The following is a 21172-nucleotide window of genomic DNA, read 5'->3' on the forward strand; positions in this document are numbered from 1 at the left end:
ACGCAGAAGAGTGTTGTTGGAGCCACTCTGTAACAATTTTGGACGTGTGGGGTGTCGCATTGTCCTGCTAGAATTGCCCAAGGCCGTCGGAATTGACATGAATGGATGTAAGCAATCAGGCAGGATGCTTACAGGTACGTTCCACCTGTAAGAGTCGCATATAGACCTATCACAGGGTCCCATATCATTCCAACTGCACACGACCCACACCATTACAGAGCCTCGACTAGCTTGAACAGTTTCCTGCTGAGATGCAGGATCCATGGATTAATGACATTGTCTCCATACCCATACACGTCCATCCGCTCGATAGAATTTGAAAAGAGAATTGTCCGACCGTGCAACATATTTCCAGTCATCAACAGTCCAATGTTTGAGTTGACGGGCCAGACGAGGCATATAGCGTTGTGTCGTGCAGTACATGAGTGGGCCTTCGGCTCCTAAAGTCCATATCGATGATGTTTCGATAAATGGTTCGCAAGCTGACACTTGTTCATGGCCCAGCAATTTATGGAAGGGTTGCACTTCTGTCACGTTGAACGATTTTCTTCAGTCGTCGTTGGTCCCGTTGTTACAGTATCTTTTTCTGGCCGCTGCGATGTCGGAGATTTGGTGTTTCACCGGATTCCCGATATTCACGGTACACTCGTGAAATGCTCGTACGGGAAAATCCTCACATCATCGCTACGTCGGAGATGCTGTCTCCCATCGCTCGCGCGCCGAGTACAACAACATATTCAAACTCACTTAAATCTTGATAACCTGCCACTGTAGCATCGGAACCGATCTGATAACTGCGCCAGACTCTTGTTGTCTTATATAGTCATTGGCGACCGCAGCGCCCTATTCTGCCTGTTTATATATCTCTGTATTTGAATAGGCATGCCTATACTAGTTTCTTTGGCGCTTTAGTGTGGTTTCACTGTGCAACAGTGTTGACGACGCGTAGGTGCGATCCCCTTGTTAGTGATGTCCCGGGAGCAGCTTGCGGCGACGACAGTGTCATCCAGGGAGAGAACTCCGGCCACCAGATGTGTTGACGGAGGCGTCTGGGAACGGCTCTCACTAAGTGGGCAGTAGTGAGAAGCGTACCAGTTCGATACCCAGTGCTGGCGGTGGTAGATGAAGGACCGTGCGGCAAGCGGTCCTGTTGAATGATAGTCACTGTGCTGATGGCTACACCAGCGGGCGCTGAATGAGTGACGATGCTTATCCGGACTCCACAGTAGTTCCCCGCTTCACAGCGCTCGGTCCCCGTTGCCTTCAGGGAGGACACCTAGGCCCTGCATGCTGTCGTGTAGGCTCCCCAGGTGTCGCGTAATCCTTCTGCTGTAAAGCTAAAGCGGCTTCCCCGCCGCTGATTGCAGAACGGTGGGCATACGTAGTTGCTGGGGTCCGATGGCTTGCATAAGATGAAGCCACAGCTTGTATCAGTCGGTTGCAGTTATCCAGTAATCATGCGGTGACCGGCAACGGCTGGCTAGGGCATCTGCACTGAGGTGACAAAAGTCATGAGATACCTCCTAACATTGTATGGGACCTCCTTTTATCCAGTGTAGTGCAGCAGATCGACGTGGCATGGATTCAGCAAGTCGTAGGAAATGTCCTGCAGAAATACTGAGCGTTGCTGTCTCTATAGTCGTTCGCAATTGCGAAAGTGTTGCCTGTATAGGATTTTGCCCACGAACTATCCGCTTGATTACGTCCCATAAACGTTCGAAGGGATTCATTTCGGGCTATCTGGGAGGCCAAATCATCATTCGAATTGTCCAGAATGTTCTTGACACTAACCACGAACAATCGTCTGCCGATTGCATGGCACATTGTCATCTATAAAAATTCCAACGTTGTTTGGGAACATGAAATCCGTGAATAGCTCAAAACGGTTTGCAAGTAACCGAAAATCGGCTCAGTTACACCAGAGGACCCAGTCCATTCCATGTAAACACAGCCCACACCATTATGGAGCCCCCACCAGTTTGCACAATGCCTTGTTGACAACTTGGGTCCGTGGCTTAGTGGGGTCTACACCACACTCGAACTCTACCTCAGCTCTTAACAAGTGGAATCGAGACTCATTTGACCACGTCACGGATTTCTAGTTCGCTACGGTCCAACAGATATTGTCAAGAGCCCAGGAGAGTCGTTACAGGCGATATCGTGCTGTTAGCAAAGGCACTCGTGTCGGTCGTCTACTGCCATAGCCCATTAACGCCAAATTTCGCCGCAGTGTCCCACCGGATACGTTCGTCGTACATCTCACATTTATTTCTGAGATTATTCCAGCCTGATTTGCTTCTCTGTTAGCACTGGCAACGCTACGCAAACGTCGCTGCTCTCGGTCATTCAGGGAAGGCCGTCTGCCACTGCCACCGCCACCGCATTGTTCATGGTTACAGGAAATGCCTGAAATGTTATACTCTCGGCACACCCTTGACACAGTTGATCGTAGAACACTGAATTCAATAACGATTTCCGGAATGTAATGTCCCATGCGTGTAGCTCCAACTACACTACTGGCCATTAAAATTGCTACACCACGAAGATGACGTGCTACAGACGTGAAATTTAACCAACGGAAGAAGATGCTGTGATATGCCCATCATTAGCTTTTCAGAGCATTCACACAACGTTGGCGCCGGTGGCGAAACCTACAACGTTCTGACATGAGGAAAGTTCCCAACCGATTTCTCATACACAAACAGCAGTTGCCGGCGTTGCCTGGTGAAACTTTGTTGTGATGTCTCGTGTAAGGAGGAGAAATGCGTATCATCAAGTTTCCGACTTTGATAAAGCTCGGATTGTAGCCTATCGCGATTGCGATTTATGGTATCGCGATATTGCTGCTCGCGTTGGTCGAGATCCAATGACTGTTAGCAGAATATGGAATCGGTGGGTTCAGGAGGGTAATACGGAACGCATTGCTGGATCCCAACGGGCTCGTATCACTAGCAGTCGAGATGACAGGCATCTTATCCGCATGGCTGTAACAGATCGTGCAGCCACGTCTCGATCCCTGAGTTAACAGATGGGGCCGTTTGCAAGACAACAACCATCTGCACGAACAGTTCGACGACGTTTGTAGCAGCGTGGACTATCAGCTCGGAGACTATGGCTGCGGTTACCCGTGACGCTGCATCACAGACAGGAGCGCCTGCGATGGTGTACTGAACTACGAACCTGGGTGCACGAATGGCAAAACGTCATTTTTTCAGATGAATACAGGTACTGTTTACAGGAGCATGATGGTCACATTCGTGTTTGGCGACATCACGGTGAACTCACAATGGAAGCGTGTATTCGTCATCACCATACTGGCATATCACCCGGCGTGATGGTATGGGGTGCCATTGATTACACGTCTCGGTCACCTCTTGTTCCCATTGACGGCACTTTGAACAGTGGACGTTACATTTCAGATGTGTTACGACCCGTGGCTCTACCCTTCATTCGATCGCAGCGAAACCCTTCATTTCAGCAGGATAATGCACGACCACATGTTGCAGATCCGGTACGGGCCTTTCTGGATTCAGAAAATGTTCGACTGCTGCCCTGGCCAGCACATTCTCCAGATCTCTCACCAGCTGGAAACGTCTGGTCATTGGTGGCCGAGCAACTGGCTCGTCACAACACGCCAGTCACTACTCTTGATGAACTGAGGCATCGCGATGAAGTTTCAAGGGCAGCTGTACCTGTACACGCCATCCAAGCTCTGACTCAATTCCTTGGCGTATCAAGGCCGTTATTACGGCCAGAGGTGGTTGTTTTGGGTTCTGATTTCTCAGTATCAATGCACCCAAAATGCGTGAAAATGTAATCACATGTCAGTTCTAGTATATTTGTTCAATGAATACCCGTTTATCACCTTCATTTCTTCTTGGTGTAGCATTTTTAATGGCCAGTAGTGTACCATTCCGTGTTCAGAATCTGTTAATTCCCGTCGTGCGGCCTTAATCAGATCGGAAAGTTTTCCAGCTGAATCGCCTAATTACAAACGATACCTTCGCCATAGCAGTGCCTTTTGTACACTGTGTATGTGGGTATCGCTGTTCCATGACCTTTCTCACCTCGGTGTATGGTACGCATCGTAGGTTATATACGAAATGCTGTAGGCAACATGGACCATGTCAATACCGTGTGCATTAAAAGATGGCCTCAGGGTCCCTTTCGATGGATCAGAACATGTAGTATGGCTTGCGATAACACCGATCACTGCTACACTAGCACACTATGGAGGTCAACAGTGATCGACTGTGGTGTGTTATTTGGCTGTTTCACTGCAGGTCAGTAGTTTAATCGAGTACTGAGTGATCTAGTAGCCCTGCTAAGCGATAAAGATGATGGACGAGTGTGAGTTCGCACTTTACTTGATGGTCAACTGTCACCTGCTATGAAATTCTAACATTCTGCGTGGTGTCTGTATGTTCTAAGTCGTGTATCCCTACCACTTTCACGCAACGACGCTCTGAGCGTGTTTTTTAGGGAATTGACTAGTTTGAACCTGGGACCTGTTGCTGTTAAAGAGACGCCAGACCACACGTGACATGTAGAGTTCAGAAGAGTTCAGTGAGACTAGCGATGATATAACCAAATACTTAATGATTTCTGCGTCAGCTCCACTGCACTCCCTCTAAAAGAATCTTAATACTAACTAAATTTAGTGGAAGGGGTTCAAAGCTTTCCTATTCTTAGTTAGCTGGTAAAATAACGTCGAAAATGCAGTTAATTTAACCATAGGAAATTTTATTCTACTCACAAAACATTGTTTATAAATTGCCCTATTGATAAAAGGAAATGTTTTAATACAGGATGATAAAAACCAACTGCGTTCATCAAAAATGTGAACGAATATTCCCTGGATGGGTTTCCACGTTCTACAATGGATCGAAGGATGACCTATGCCATATCACATCTATAATCTAGGTTTAAATTAAGTTTCACAAAAGAGAAAACTATCAAAATGGTCTACAGTGACCCTCAATTATCTTTAATTACTTATATAACTTGTCGTAAATTACAGTGGCTGATGTGGTTTCTCAATAATTATATAACAGAAAAATCATTGCGTTACAGATTTTTACTTCAAGTAACAAATGTGAACACCATGAGATTTAATTGACGATCGACACTAGTATTACGTAAAAAGGGGGTGTAACAGACGAGACTTCTGCAGTTCTGAGTGAAGCTTTATGCGCTGTTATGCGGCATCACGTTCGTTCATTGCTTTGTCGTTGGTTAGGCAGCGTCAGGGGCGGCAGGCGGCGCAGCTCCATACAGCTCGCCGTCTCGGAAGCAACTCTCTCCTAACTTCTCCTTACTACAGTTTACCAAAGTTGGTTTAAAAAAGGCTATCTGGCTGTGTTTTCAACTGACCAATCAGGGTCTCAATGTTAACCTTAAGCTCAGCCTACAAAATTCTGTCTATCCAATGACAAACGTTATACATTTCGTGGTGGGGCAATGTTTTTAACGTTTGCAACGTAACAGAGATGCGAAAAAGTCTCACGCTAAAACTTGCAGCTGGCATGGCCCTTTTAGTGTTATCGTAAGATCTATACCTTTCTTCTGGAGGGCTCCATCTTTTAACATGGGCTGCAGGGCTCTATCTTTTAACATGGGCTGGGGGTGATCTTGGCAGTCGGCTGGCGACGTGGGTGTCCATCCCTTTTCGTAGGGCCTTCTAGCTTAACACGGTTCTGCTCTCGGCTTCTGTTCTCGTTTCTCCGCTCGGAACTGCGTCTGTTTCACGGTGGGAGGGTATGACATGCATTTAGGCGTTCTTGTGTTAGTTTGTGGTATTCCCTTTGCTCACTCGTTGATCATATTACTTTGCTTAACTTAATGTCAGGATATTTTTGGAGCTATGTGACATACTGCCGGATTTGCTATCATGTCAGTGTTTTTATGGAAGGTGTTGGATTTGCCCGACACCTTACATATCACCACCCTTCAAACTTAATTTTTGCACTGAAGTTAGGCAATGATTGAATCGTTGTCTAAGTCAGTCAAAAATTATTCCTTTATCTAAATTTTATTGCCTACTGTTCAGCCACATTATTCTGGTTCAATGCTAGTTTGTATTACTAATTTATATTTTTATATTCTTCCAAATTATTCTCAAAAATATGTTTATATTGACAAGAGAAGAATATATTTATGTTATTATTATTATTAATTTTTAATTATTTTCTTTCTTTACTTAAGTGTAAAGTTAGTTTTTTAAGAAGTTTGTTATCGAAAGTGAGGAGTCTTTCACATCGATTTTCCTAGAAATATTTTTTGTTATAAATGTTAAGTAAAATCTATTCCTAACACATTTTCTAAATATCATGTACAAGTAAAATGTTTTTGTTTCTAGACACTCATTTCAACATTGTTACACTAACAAATAAGAATTATTTCCAAGAATTGCTTTGACAAAGAAATATACATACACAAGTATTGAGATATTATCCTAACAAATGGTACAAATGTTAAAAAAAGGGAAAACATCCAACAAGATACTTTTTTATTATTTGTTTTTATAAGGAGAAAATAAGTAAAATGTAGTTACTCTTTTATTTTTATGGGGAGAAAATAAGTGGCATATAGTGTTTATTATCCCTTACTTTTGTTCTTCATATACTGTCCAATTCAGAACTAATGACTTATTGTTATCGATAGTCTATTTTTTACTTAAGTCCATTGTCTGTTATTTTGTAGTTTATTAGCTGTCTGGTGTGCTTAACTTATTTAGTTTTTCACATGTTTCATTTGCACATTTCCTACATCACATAATTTGATTTCACACATTCACACAATCCTATGAATGTTTAAGCAGGAGGTTGGCGAATGTATTTGCATGAAGGTGATGGACTTGAGCGAGATGGATGTGGGCAAGTATTTGATGTACAGCTTCGTTCATCGTTCCTTGTTGGCTTTGCAATGGTGTGTTGCTGTTGTGGAGGTCCCATAATGGAATGGCGGTGTGAGTGCAGAGTCTCATGGTTTACCGGCTTTGTATGCATGAAAGGCATCTTTATGTGTCGCTGAAAGCGGTCGTTTTTCGTTGTGATACTTTGCAGATGGCTAAATTACAATAGGATAGGGATTTGGGAAGGCATGTCGTCTGTTCTTCACCCATCTTCTTTCTTGGTCTCAATCTTGCAAATCTTCAACATCTGTTCTTCCTGCTTTTTCTCTGCTTCTTACTTGATTCTTGGTTCTTCTCTGGGCAGGATATGGGAATATTTATTGATAACTAGTCGCTTTGAAGTTCTCCTCTTAGTAACAGTTTGATAAATTGTTTGGACATGTAATTTTTACTTTGTGTAAGTTTTCTTCAGTTTCGTGCATCAGTGTGCTGTTTAAAAGCAGCAGTGTGAATTTTACACATATTTTTTTTGCCAGTAGTGGCTTGCCCAAGCGGTCTTCTCGTCGGGCCGTTTTTTGCCCACTTCGCTGAGTCGGGACATCCCAAGACCCTCTTGGCCTTCCATGTTCTGTCTCAGCAGGGTTCCACTTAAGGGCAGATTTACAGCCCACTTCGGCTACAATGGCCCTCTATTGGTCTCACAGTCCTTTCCCTTCTCTCGACGCTTCTGCCTTGTAGGAATCGTGTCTTGCTAAATACGTCCTTTTCTTTCTTGATACTTCTCGCGTTGCAACTTGTGGGTCGTTGCATCTGGTCCTTGCTGGAGTTTTTACAATGGTTCTTACAAAAAGTTTTACTTATAATCATCTAACATACATCTAGTACCTACATTGTTTTACGCCTTCTTAAAAAGCTTTACAAATTTCAGTGCCCTTTCCATATTACAATTCTAAGATATTTTGAGTCTTAACTTCTACAAGAATCCTCAAATTCGTTTTTTATTTTTGTGTAGTGTCATGGTGTACAGCATTTTAGTATTTCGTCCTGTTAGACTATCTACGCTTTATCCTTTCGCCTTAATCTGTGGTAGTATTGGTGTTATTTTTGTTTTTGTTTTTATTGAAACTACTTTCTTTTTCCCACCTTCCTCTCTCTTCATTCTTCTTTCTCCTGACGATCTTATCTGCAACATAAACTTGAAATATTGTGCTGATTATTTACCAGTAATAAAGTTAATCTTCAAACTTTTTAATGTGGCTCACATGGTGAAGTCCTAAGGTTTTGCCACAGCATTATCATGAGCAATTAGGCTAATTATGACAGGCATTTTTTATGCAGCGTAAAACTTATGTATTTTGTGTTTCTGTTTGCTGGAGAGATGGTGTGTTTTTACAAATACTTTCTGGCCTACTGAGAATGTTCTTTTAATTGCTGTTCTATCTCCTCTTTCTTTTCTTTTAATGACTGCCTTTCTGATGTTGGAGAGTGCTGTTGCTACGAATTGTTTGTGCTGTCTATGTGGTACAATAGTAAATCCAACATTTTCTCTTGTTATGTTTGGGGGTTCAATATTTTTAAGTACAGTAACTGGAGGTAGTAGTGTAGTGCTATCTGGCATTTCATTTATTACTTCGTGAAAATCTTTAAGGTATATATCCCAAATGTTGTGTCTTTTGCCTGCATATAATCGGCATAAAGTGCCTATGTCCTTCATAGATCGTTCTGCTGGATTTACGCTAGGTTTGTACTTAGATATGTAGATGGGTTTTATTTTGTGTTGTTTTAACGTGTTCTGCCATTGCACTGATTTGTATTGTGGGCCATTATCCGAAATTATTCGTTCCACTCAACCTACTTGTCTGAGAACATCTTGTCTAAATGCTTTACTTATAGTAAGTCCTGTTGCCCATTTTAATGGTGTCAAGGTAATATATTTAGAAATAAGTTCCAAAACGACAAATATGAAAATATATCCATTTTTTGTGCATGGGAGGGGCTCCATCATATCTGTTGCAGCTATTTGTTTTAATTTTTTAGGGATTATTGGAAACATAGGTGGTTTGATTTGGAAACTGACGTGTTTAGCCCTTTTTGCATTTGGATAATACTCTTCTAATTCGTCTTTCCATATTAGGAAAATGGCTTGTTTCTTTTATTTTTAAAAATCATTTCTTTGGTCCAAAGTGGCCATTACTTAAATGTGTACACCATATGTACTTATTAATTAGATCATCTGGGATATAAGTTAACCATTCATTCGTTGCAGCATTTCGTCTAAAAACTAAAACATTGTTTTTTACGAGATAGTGCTGTCGAATGTCTGGAAAATCCTTACTTCTCCACTTGTGTTTGAGTCCTAGTATTTCGGAATCCTTATCCGTTCCTTGCCTATGTTTTTCATTGCTGTCGTAATGTAGTTTTCGAAAGGTACTTGTTTCATATAGTACATTGTAAACTGGTCTTCTGCTGCTTCCAAACCTATGTTATTGGATGCACCCTGTGGACATCGTGATAAAGCATCTGCTAATACATTCACTGGTTAGCCTCCCATGAGTTAGTTTGGCGGATAACAGAAATTCTAATGCTTTGCGGTCAGTGTATACTTTTGTTTTTCTTCCGAATAGGAAGTGTCGAAAACGTTGGAAGCCCCATACAATGGCCAATTCTTCAACCTCCATGACTGAATAGTTGTTCTCGCTTTTTGTGAGTACATGACTGGCAAATGCAATTATTCTATATGATCTTAGCCCTATCTATTTGTATTCTTGGAATAAAACAACTCCTAAACCTGTTTTCGCGCTATCAGTGGCCATACAAAAATTTTGTGTTACATCAGGATGTGCTAAAATCGGTGCTGTTGTTAGTGCGTTTTTCACTTTTAAAAGTTCTTCATTGGCTGGTTGATCCCATACCCATGGCGTGTTTTTTTCAGTCAATGCACATAGGCGTGGTGTTGCGAGAGAGTCGATCCAAATAAATTTTTTATAAAATCCAGTGAGACCTAGAAATCCTCTGAGAGTTTTCTTATTATATGGAGTACAGAATTCTTTGATTGCCATTAGTTTTTCTGGGTCGGGCATTACACCTCTCTCTGAAATTATGTATCATAGAAATTTGACCTCTCGCCTTCCAGATTTGGATTTTGTTATATTTACTGTGACCCCATGCTCTTTCATGATCTGTAAAAACTGATTTAATGTGTCGTTGTGATGTTCCCAAGAGGGTTCTGCTATAATCACATCGTCAACATAACAAGTAATTTTTTGTAAAATTTCAGGACTGAGTATAGTATTAAATCCCCTAATAAACGCTGCTGATGATATGTTTAAACCAAATGGCAATCGTTTAAATTGGTAACATCTACCGAATACGACAAATGCTGTAAATTTTCTACATTCTGGGGCCAATTCTATTTGCCAGAAACTACTCTGTAAATCAATTGATGAAAATATCTTAGCACAATGGAAGTTTTGTATCAATTCCTCTCATTTTTCTGGGCGATTTGCCTGAGTGATTATGATTGTGTTGATCTGTCTGGAATCAAGCACTAACCTGATGCTCCCATCTCGTTTTTGCACACTATGGAGCGGACTGTTATATATGGAGGTAGCTGGTTCAATAATATCGTCATCTAATATTTTAGATATCTCCTGGAATACTTTATTCCTATAGCTTAATGGGATTGTATAGGGTGGTACTCTGAATGGTTTGTGCTGTTTTACTTCAAACTTGTACTGAAAGTGTTTAATACTGCCAGTCCTAGGTACAAATACCTCTGCTTTATCTCGTAAAATACCCTCTACTTCTCTTTTATTGTGTTCCCAAATACCTTGAAACTTCTTGAAATTTTTCGTCGATTTCTTTATGGACTTCTAACATGAGTTGCGGCGATTCCCCCTTTTGTGCATACCATTCTAATTCCTCATCCTCTTTATGTCGCATCATTCTTAATTGTTTGTTTATAACTGGTATTTCTTCTAATTTTAGCTTTTGCTCAAATAGAAGTGTGACATTCCCGAATGTTACACTACATTCCACCACATCTATTATCGCTCGTCTCTCATTAAAAAATCTGCACCTATAATCAAATCTACAGTTAGTTTAGGTATGATCACGAAGTTGGCTTCGATCTTTTGACCTTGACACGAAAGAGTTAACCTTGTTTATCTCGTAACTTCCGCAGCATTGTTTCTAATAGGACCTCTTACTTTAATCTTACGTGTTTTCAGAACTGGCAATTCCTCATTGACTTTACACTGCATGAATAAATTTTCTGAGATCGCGGTCAGTTCACTTCCGCTATCAATTACAATATTGACTGGGATATGCTTTAGCATGGCCTTCACAATTGGTTGAATTTGAAAGGGTTGGTTCTGTTCTTCTTCTTCTTGCATCAACGAATCCTCCATTGAATCATACATGAGTCTTTTCAGGAATTTCCCTTGTGAATTCGAACTTTCTGTAGGATAAGCTTCGACTGCTACTTCTCTCTCTTTTATTTCCTCTTCTCTATTTCTTCCTTCATTTACGCTTTCTTCAACATCCTCTACTTTTTCCTCATCCTCGTCTAACTTCTCCTTCTTCGTCGCTACTTCCACATAATCGCATTTAAATGCTCTAATTATCGCTTCATAATTTCCTTCATTATATACGTTGGGTTGTATGCCCACTAGTAACTTCTTTTCAACTTCTGTGGATTGCGCATTATCCTCATTGAATTCGCTTTCCCTGGTTTCCATCTCAAATAGCTCTGCAATACTCATTACTTCGTCCTTTCCTCCTACATTCGTCGTGCATGCCTCTGGTAATTCATCTTCCTCGTCAGTATTCTCCCAATTAATTTTTCCCGAACACGATATTGTTATTTTCCTGTCTTCGTTTTCATCTGGTCCCTGCGGACTTGTTTCTTTTTTCTTCTCTTCTCGTGATAAAGTATTTACTTCTCTGTTCAAGGTGCTGCAATTATCCTGGGTCGGTGCGTCATTCTCTTTGGCATCGGCGGTTAGCTGTCAATTCGAACGTTTTTCGGGGTTTGGTGGTCTTACCTCCACCTCTTCTATCTGTATTCTCTTTTCTTGCTCCGCTTGTTGATATTGGTTTCTTTGTTGATAACTTGTCGGTCTATTGGTTCTCCAATACCCGTTACGGTTGTCATTGTTCCCTCTGTAATAGTGGTTGCCGTTCCTTGGTGAATTATAGTTATTGCCATATTCTCATCTAAATCCATAACTGTTTTGTAGTTGAAATCTGTTGTCGTTTCTTGGTGCGAAGTTATCACGTGGTTCGTAATTATTGTTTCTTCGTACTGTGTCTTGTGGATTCCACTGCTTTTTGTTTTCGTTTTCACGTGCGCTTCGTCTTTTTCTTGCGTCATCTTCCGAAAGTATGAACTCTAGTTCCCCTAGAATACCTTTAAATGCTTCGACGTCATTGCCTCCGCGTCCTACTAATGATTGCTGGTATTTCAATGGTAGCTTCATCGCGCATAATTTAATCAACTCTCCGTCACTGTATGGTACATCTAAGCATTGATTTATCTTTGCCATTAATTCGAAAAATTTCACGGGACTCTTCTCTCCTGAATTTTCAAAATATGGATTCTGTAATAATTCGTACTTCACTCTGTTCTGTGCTTTGCTGGACCAATATCGTGAGAGAAACTTCTCTCTGAAATCTTCGTACGATCGGCATGTCGCTGCAACATTCTGCATGGTTTCTGCGACTGTTCCTGACATGTGTGCACATATAAAGTCTAATTTGTGTGCTAGCGTCCAGTGTTCTGGTAATCAGCCGGCCGAAGTGGCCGTGCGGTTAAAGGCGCTGCAGTCTGGAACCGCAAGACCGCTACGGTCGCAGGTTCGAATCCTGCCTCGGGCATGGTTGTTTGTGATGTCCTTAGGTTAGTTAGGTTTAACTATTTCTAAGTTCTAGGGGACTAATGACCTCAGCAGTTGAGTCCCATAGTGCTCAGAGCCATTTGAACCATTTTGTTCTGGTAATCCTACTCGGAATTGATCAATAAAAGTTCGTGGATGTAATGATTATCCTTCTCAAAGGTGTTGAAATTTTCTGACTGTGAGGAAATGATCGTTGTCGTAGTTCGTCATCGTTCCATATGAAATTCGCGATTCTTCGCCACTTTTGTTTCTGATCATTTCTCCCGTCGTTCTTTCCGGTTGTGGTAGATCCATTGGATATTGTCCACTGTAACTTTCGCCTACCCTTGCGTAGTATCGTAATTTTCTTCCATCGGTTGTGAACGTGTAGCTGAATGCATTGCACTGTACTCTTCGCGACCTGGCTTTCCATTGTCAGGTATTGGTTCGGTATCTTGTCTGGCTAACCTTGCTGCTTCATTGCACGATCCAAACTGTCTTGAAACATACTTTTGTGGTTCCGCATGTGTTTGTGATGCCGTTTGTTCATCAAGAATTTCGAAACGTGTTTGTTGCTGTGCAGGCTGTCTGATTTCACGTATGTTACTTTCCGCCTCTGACTGGAATCGCAAATGCATGATATCTTCGTTAATTGTTTGGTTTTCCGGTGCTGTTACAGATGCGGATGTGGTTGCAGACTCAGTGCTTGTTCGATCCTGTTCACTACGTTCTTCAATAGTTTGCAACAACTCTGTTCGCAATTTCTGAAATTGTTGCTTCGTTTGCGCTTCTATTTTGACTATGCGGTTATCATATCTTTTCAGCGCTGCTTTTGTGATACGTTTGTGTAACACACTGTTTTCAACAATTTCACGCGCTGTACCTGCTGGTTGTCTAGTAATTACCCTTTATCTGTTTCTCTAGTTTCTTGACTTCTCCCTGGGTGTTGTTACGTAATGTTTTGATCTCGTCCTGAGTGTCACTACTAGACCGCGGATTTTAGGTAAAAACCTATTTTGTTCCTGAGTTCCTATTTGCCTACAAATTTGTACTTATGCGTTTCATGACTATTTACGCTTAATAGCGTTAATTCTATAGGACCTGAAAAAGCCTATTTCGACGTTAGTGCCTATTTTTGCCTATTTCGGCTTTAATATCCTAAAAAGTGCCTATTTAATCGTATACGACAGTGGCTCCAAGTTTTTCCACACTATACGACAGATGGAAAAAAATATTTTCTGCTCAGCGTGCAGCAAGGTGGCTAGTTGATATGTGCTCATGCTTCGTATTTACCTAACACTTCGGTCTTTCTTTATTTTTTTATATCGCTATCCCTGTCAATAACAAATACTCTTTATAGGTGTTTTATTATTAATATGTAAAAAATAGATCACAGATCTTTAGGTTAAAACCTATATTTTTTTCCTAAGCTCCAATTTGCATATAAGCTGGTACTTCTGCGTTTCATGACTAACTAAACTAAATAACGTTAGTTCTATGGGACCTATAATTGCGTATTTTGACGTTGACGCCTAGTTTTGCCTATTTCGGCATCAAAATCCTAAAAAGTACCTATTTCGTTAATCTGACATAGAGTTCTTGTGTTTTCAAAGATTAGAAAAAGGAATTAAACTTAGGGCTTTACGTCTCGTCGAAGGCGAAGGTCGTTAGAGACTGTTTACAATTCCTTTGCTTGCCTTACTACCAACAGCACTCGGCACGGTTGAATGGTCATCCATCCAAGTACGCGCCGAGCGCGACAGTGCTTAACTTCGGTGAGCGAATGGGAACCGGTCAAAGATTTGAGTTACGCGTTAGAATCGAACGTGGGAGTACTAAATGTTATATTTGAAAATATTTCGTTCGTAGGATTCTGGCCAGCTGTGTATTTTCGCAAAGAAACGGTTTCATAGGCTTTAAGCTGAGCACGGGTTAAAAAATCGCAATGTTAATCGTAGACGCCCTCTATAGCTAAATTACTGCCCTTCGCGCATTTTCTCGCTGCTGTCTACAGGCAGTCCTATCAAACTACTCTGTTTCGTGAATTTTCCGGTTCGAAAAATAATTTACCAGTAGTGAGATGTTTTCATCTGAAGCACCGGTAGATTCCATTCCCTTGTTCAGAAGGGGCGGCCATCAGTCAGGTGCCATATGTCCAGCAACGAGTACGGTACTTCCCCTACCGCTCCCATGCACCGCAGTAAAAAGAAAAAAAACAGGTCATCGTTCACTTTTTCCCAGCGAAAACAAATCAGTACACTGTGTAGCGACCAACGTGTTAAGTGTTACTGACGTTCTAAGGGCAAAATAAATTCTAGTTTCTGTGTGAGAATATCACGCCATGTCGAAAACTGCTAGTTCAAAGTCTACTCCTATAAGGCAGTGGCTGCAAGATTTTCCGCATTATACAACACATGGGAAAATTATTTTCTGCCAAACATGCAACAAGGAGGTTAGCTGATCTTTTTCTTAGACTTCATATTTTCCTGTCACTTAGGATTCTTTTTTATCGCTATCCTTTAGTAATACGAAATACTCTTTATATACGATTTTAAACTGCATTTCCCTGTTCTCTCGTATTAGGTTTCGAGTGTTAAGATATCTCACTTAACTCAGCATGCAGATGGAATCGCACATAAAGCCAATGTTGAACGAAAGTCAAAATTGAAGCATACTCTTTTAACCAATAAATCTGGTGAATCCTCCTAAAAAAACAAGTTCTGCAGTGATTTGTGTCATGTACTTGTGGCAGCAAACATGCCCTTTCGGAAACTAGAAAACCCTATCTGCAGAGGTTTTCTTGAGAAGTACTACCATCAGTCTATTCCTGCAGAGTCAACTTTACGCAAGAATTATGTGGATTCAGCTTACAATTCTGCATTGCACAGTATCCGAGAAGATGTTGGAGAATCTTGTATATGTATTTCTGTGGATGAAACTACTGACAGTCCTGGCCTTTACATTGCAAACCTGATTATTGGCAAGCTAGATCCAGATGCTCCAGCCAGGGCTCATTTGAAATACTCAAAACAGCTTGCAAAAACTAACCAACAAACAATAGCACAGTTTGTGAACAATGGGCTTAAGGTGCTATACCCAAACGGAGTGGATGAGAATAAGGTGCTTGTGGCCGTCACTGATGCTGCTGCATATATCATAGCAGCGTTTCAACTATTAAAAGTATTCTACCCATTGATGCTGCACGTAACTTGTGTAGTGCATGGGATCAACTGCATAGCAGAGCAAGTCAGGCTACAATTTCCTAAAGTAAATAAAGTAATATCTATGGTGAAGAAAATTTTTGTTAAGGCACCATCAAGAATACAGGTATTCAAAGAACAGCTTCCAGATATCCCATTGCCGCCAGAGCCTGTCGTCACCCGCTGGGGCACGTGGCTCATAGCACCAGAATACTACAGTACGCATCTCTCAGCTGTCCAGAAGGTGGTTGTAAATATACCGGAGGATGCTGCATCCGTAACTGCAGCAATGGAGTTACTCAAAGATTCTTCTTTAAAACTGGACTTATCTTACAATAGGGCCCACTACACATTTACAGCAAGAATAATTTCACAATTAGAAGGCTCAGGGAGACCTATCTACGACAATATTTCTTTGCTTGAAGAAGTCAAATGAAAATTAGTGAGGCGCCAGGTGAAGTAGGGGAAAAAGTACGGGCAAAAATGCAAACGGTTTTGCAGAAGAACTCTGGCCTGAAGGAGTTGTGTGCAGCTGCCGACATACTTAGTGGAAAATCCAGCACTCCTGACGGCAGCATTCCTGTCCAACATATGCCGAAAATGAAGTACGCCCCAGTCACATCTGTTGATGTAGAACGTTCTTTTTCAGCGTATAAATTGATTCTGACTGACAAGCGCCACAGTTTTTCACTAAAAACCTAGAAAAGATTTTGGTTATTTATTGAGAAGCCAACTATGGTCAGAATATGTGAAACTACGAAAGTATTAATTAAACCATTGCCACATCTTTTTTACAGAGATCTTTTTGTTGCAGGAACTCAAATATATTTGGAGTTATGTTCAACATTAATGTTGTAGATTGCTGTGCTCTGTAACTGTGTAAATATTCATTCTTCTTGTTTTAATGACTAATAAGATGTTCATACTGTCAACACTGTGTATTTTAATTTATTTTTATTTTCTCTGTATCATTTTTATTAGAGCCTATTTTAAGTTTTATATAGCCTAAATGAACTACTGAAGGAGCCTATTTTAGGTGCCTAAAACACACTTTTTACGACCTATAAAATCCGTGGTCTAGTCATTACGCAATGTCTGTACGTCCGCTTGTACCTTATCAATGTCTGTTCTCAATTGATTGTGACCTGTTACTAAGTTTCCTATCACTTCTCGAGATTCTTTTGCCTCGTCTTCAATATGACTTAAGTGTAACTGAAATTTTTTGTTTTGTTCTTTAATCTCACGCATTTGTCTCGTGGTTTCTGCATTCTGAATTTGTATTCGGTTCGCAATTTCTTTATTTTGCCTTGTAATGATTTCCGTAATTTGTTGTAATAATTCTGCCAGATTGGTGGGTCCTATTACGTTTTCTTCCGACGTCCTACGCTCTGTGTTTTCGCCCAAGTGTTGGTTCGCAACCGATTGCATTGAACTGTACGGTGACACGTTTCTGCTTGCATTCCTTGTACTCTGTGGTGAGGGAACTCTGATTACTTGTACTATGGGTTCTATGTATTCAAGACGCAAGTTAGAATCCTCATCGACTGTCTCTCTACTTCCCTGCTTCTCTTTCGTATGCTGACTTACGTTTTCTATGCCTTGACATACATTATCCTTGTTATGGTGCGTTATCTGTCATATTTCTCGCGATACTGCATCGTCCGTTGTTCTGTCCTCTATTCTCTGTCCATCTTCATGCTGGGGTCTCTACCTCAATTCGGTCAAGGTCTCGATCTGCCATTGCTAATCTTTCCGAATCCCCTATTTTCTGTTTTAAAAGCGATTCACGCGCCCTACCTCGCGTCAACATGCGCTCATACGATCTCACGCATTTCATAAACTTTTTGTTCACACGACTTGACACTTATTATACCAAAGACTGACAATCCATTCACTTTTCTTGTTGGGTCAGAACCAACTTGTCAACGATGTATCCGCCACCTGTGCGCTTGCATAGGAGAGAAAAATTAATTCTAACAATATTACAATTCATAACTTAATTATGCTATTGTCTCTGCTAGAATGTCTCACTTTCTATTGAATACTTTATTACTATCTATCGCTGCAGCTACTGTTTTCAACTATTTATGCCTTTCAAAAAAAAAAATTTTAACAGGATATTTCTCTGACCTAGTTGGGCATGTGGTCGACCTTCAATCATGGTATTTTACCATCCTGGCAGGGTCGCCATTCGCTAACACTCTGCGTGGTGTCTGTTTGTTCTAAGTTGTGTCTCCCTACCACTTTCGCACAACGACGCCCTGAGCATGTTTTTTAGGGAATTGACTAGTTTGAACCTGGGACCTGTTGCTGCTAAGGAGACGCCAGACAACACGTGACATGTAGAGTTCAGAAGAGTTCAGTGAGACTAGCGATGATATAACCAAATACTTAATGATTTCAGCGTCAGCTCCACTGCACTCCCTGTAAAAGAATCTTAATACTAACTAAATTTAGTGGAAGTGGTTCAAGGGTTTCCTATTTTTAGTTAGCTGGTAAAATAACGTCGAAAATGCAGTTAAGTTAACCACTGGAAATTTTATTCTACTCACAAAACATTGTTTATAAATTGCCCTATTGATAAAAGGAAATGTTTTAATACAGGATGATAAAAACCAACTGCGTTCAACAAAAATGTGAACGAATATTCCCCGAATGGGTTCCCACGTTCTACAATGGATCGAAGGATGACCTATGCCATATCACATCTATAATCTAGGTTTAAATTAAGTTTCACAAAAGAGAAAACTATCAAAATGGTCTACAGTGATCCTCAATTATCTTTAATTACTTATATAACTTGTCGTAAATTACAGTGGCTGATGTGGTTTCTCAATAATTATGTAACAGAAAAATCATTGCGTTACAGATTTTTACTTCAAGTAGCAAATGTGAACACCATGAGATTTAATTGACGATCGACACTAGTATTACGTAAAAAGGGGGTGTAACAGATGAGACTTCTGCAGGTCTGAGTGAAGCTTTATGCACTGTTATGCGGCATCACGTGCGTTGATTACCTTGTCGTTGGTTAGGCAGCGTCAGGGGGCGGCGGGCAGCGCAGCTCCATACAGCTCGCTGTCTCGGAAGCAACTCTCTCCTAACTTCTCCTTACTACAGTTTACCAAAGTTGGTTTAAAAAAGGCTATCTGGCTGTGTTTTCAACTGACCAATCAGGGTCTCAACGTTAACCTTAAGCTCCGCCTACAAAATTCCGTCCATCCAATGAGAAACGTCATACTTTTTGCGGTGGTGCAATATTTTTAACGTTTGCAACGTAACAGAGACGCGAAAAAGTCTCATGCTAAAAATTGCAGCTGGCATGGCCCTTTTAGTGTTATCGTAAGATATATACCTTTCTTCTGGAGGGCTCTATCTTTTAACATGGGCTGGGGGTGATCTTGGCAGTAGGGCCTTCTAGCTTAACACAGTTCTGCTCTCGGCTTCTGTTCGCGTTTCTCCCCTCGGAACTGCGTCTGTTTCACGGTGGGAAGGTATGACATGCATTTAGGCATTCTTGTGTTAGTCTGTGGTATTCCATTTGCTCACTCATTGATCGTATTACTTTGGTTAATTTAATGTCAGGATGTATTTGGAGCTGTGTGACATACTGCCGGATTTGCTATCATGTCAGGGTTTTCATGGAAGGTGTTGGATTTGCCTGACACGTTACAAAGTATACAGGGTAACATGATTATCATAGTGACAGCAAACCAAGAATGCATCTTGCGGCATACAGTATCTTGAAGGAGATGACTGAACAGATCACAAATGGGAAGAAGAGAAAATAGGTACGAAGATGCGTAGGTCAAATAGATCTGCATCTAGAATTGAGCATAAGATGTGCTTGTTAGAGAACTAAGAGATTAAGACCCAAAATAAAACTGTAGTACCTGATAATGTTGAAATTTGCCTCAGTTTTCTATTACAAAAACGTAAGATCAAATTCAGAATACCTCTCATTAGATATCTGCAATAACAAAATTTTAGACGGTGTTGTACTGTCTTGCCACTGCGTGCAGTTTAGAAACCTAGACAAACCTCTTTCGACTGGAGCATTGCACAGTTTCTGTGTACCGCTGTATCCTCTACCGACCCCTTGTGTCATGTTAGACATATTCGATAAAATGGGGTCTACTAAGTGCACTGTTTTTCGTGTGAACGTCTTATTCGTTATTCTCTCCACCACGACAAAGTCGGGTACTCAGAATAACCGCTGTGCGTCAGGAGCAACTACTAACCGGCGATATCCGAGCACTCGAATGTGACTTCACGAAGAAAGGGTTACCACCATTGATTTAGTTTTATTTCTTTCTAAAACAGTACCAAGAAGTTGTTAATAGTTCCTTGATTTCAATTAAAGAAAATGAAACCGAAGTTGGGCGTGATATCAAAACTGTGTATTTGATACGTTGGGTTCGGTCTCAGCGACTGCATTTCGTATAGGATTTGTTGGGAAGAGGGTTACGACACCAGTTTTCTTTCTTTTTTTAACATTGCTCAATCACTCATTGAGTATGAGATGCTGCACTTGAAGACAAATGCCTCAGCGACTGCATTTCGTACAGGATTTGTTGGGAAGAGGGTTACGACACCAGTTTTCTTTGTTTTTTTAACATTGCTGAATCACTCATTGAGTATGAGATGCTGCACTTGAAGACAAATGCCTAAGGAAAATATAATGTGGCTTTATATCTCCAAACAAGGACTTTGCCGAAACCTTATTTACAGGCACCACCATTATAGCCATGTATTAACAGGAAGTTGAAGCAGAACAGGAGAAAATAAAAAAGGGAAACTCTATTCAACCAGTGGCCAAAACATAAAAATATGCTTTGAATAACTACTAAAATAAAAAAAGAGAGCTGAGAAATGTGAAATTCCCTGAATGTAAGGTCTTCTTTTTTCTTACTTCAGAAAGAAACTGTTTTAAGAAGTTCTGTGCGTCATAGAGTTTTACTATTTTGCAACCATTTTATTTGTAGTGCAATTTTTATTAATTTTTCCACTTTATAGTGTCTGCTAACGTTATTTATCGTTTTATCAGAATAAAAAAGTAATGAAGTATCATTCAAGAATCATGTGCACTGTAAAGCGTGAAAAGAGATTTGTATTACATTACTAAATTTAAATATTGCTTATTTTTTACGCTTGCATCCCTTTTGTGTCGGTAGCAACCTGACGCACTACATATGATACACAGCCTGTAACAACGAATAAGCATAAAAATTGTTGAAGATATT

Source organism: Schistocerca americana, chromosome 7 (genome assembly GCF_021461395.2).
Source record: "Schistocerca americana isolate TAMUIC-IGC-003095 chromosome 7, iqSchAmer2.1, whole genome shotgun sequence".
Taxonomy (NCBI): domain Eukaryota; kingdom Metazoa; phylum Arthropoda; class Insecta; order Orthoptera; family Acrididae; genus Schistocerca; species Schistocerca americana.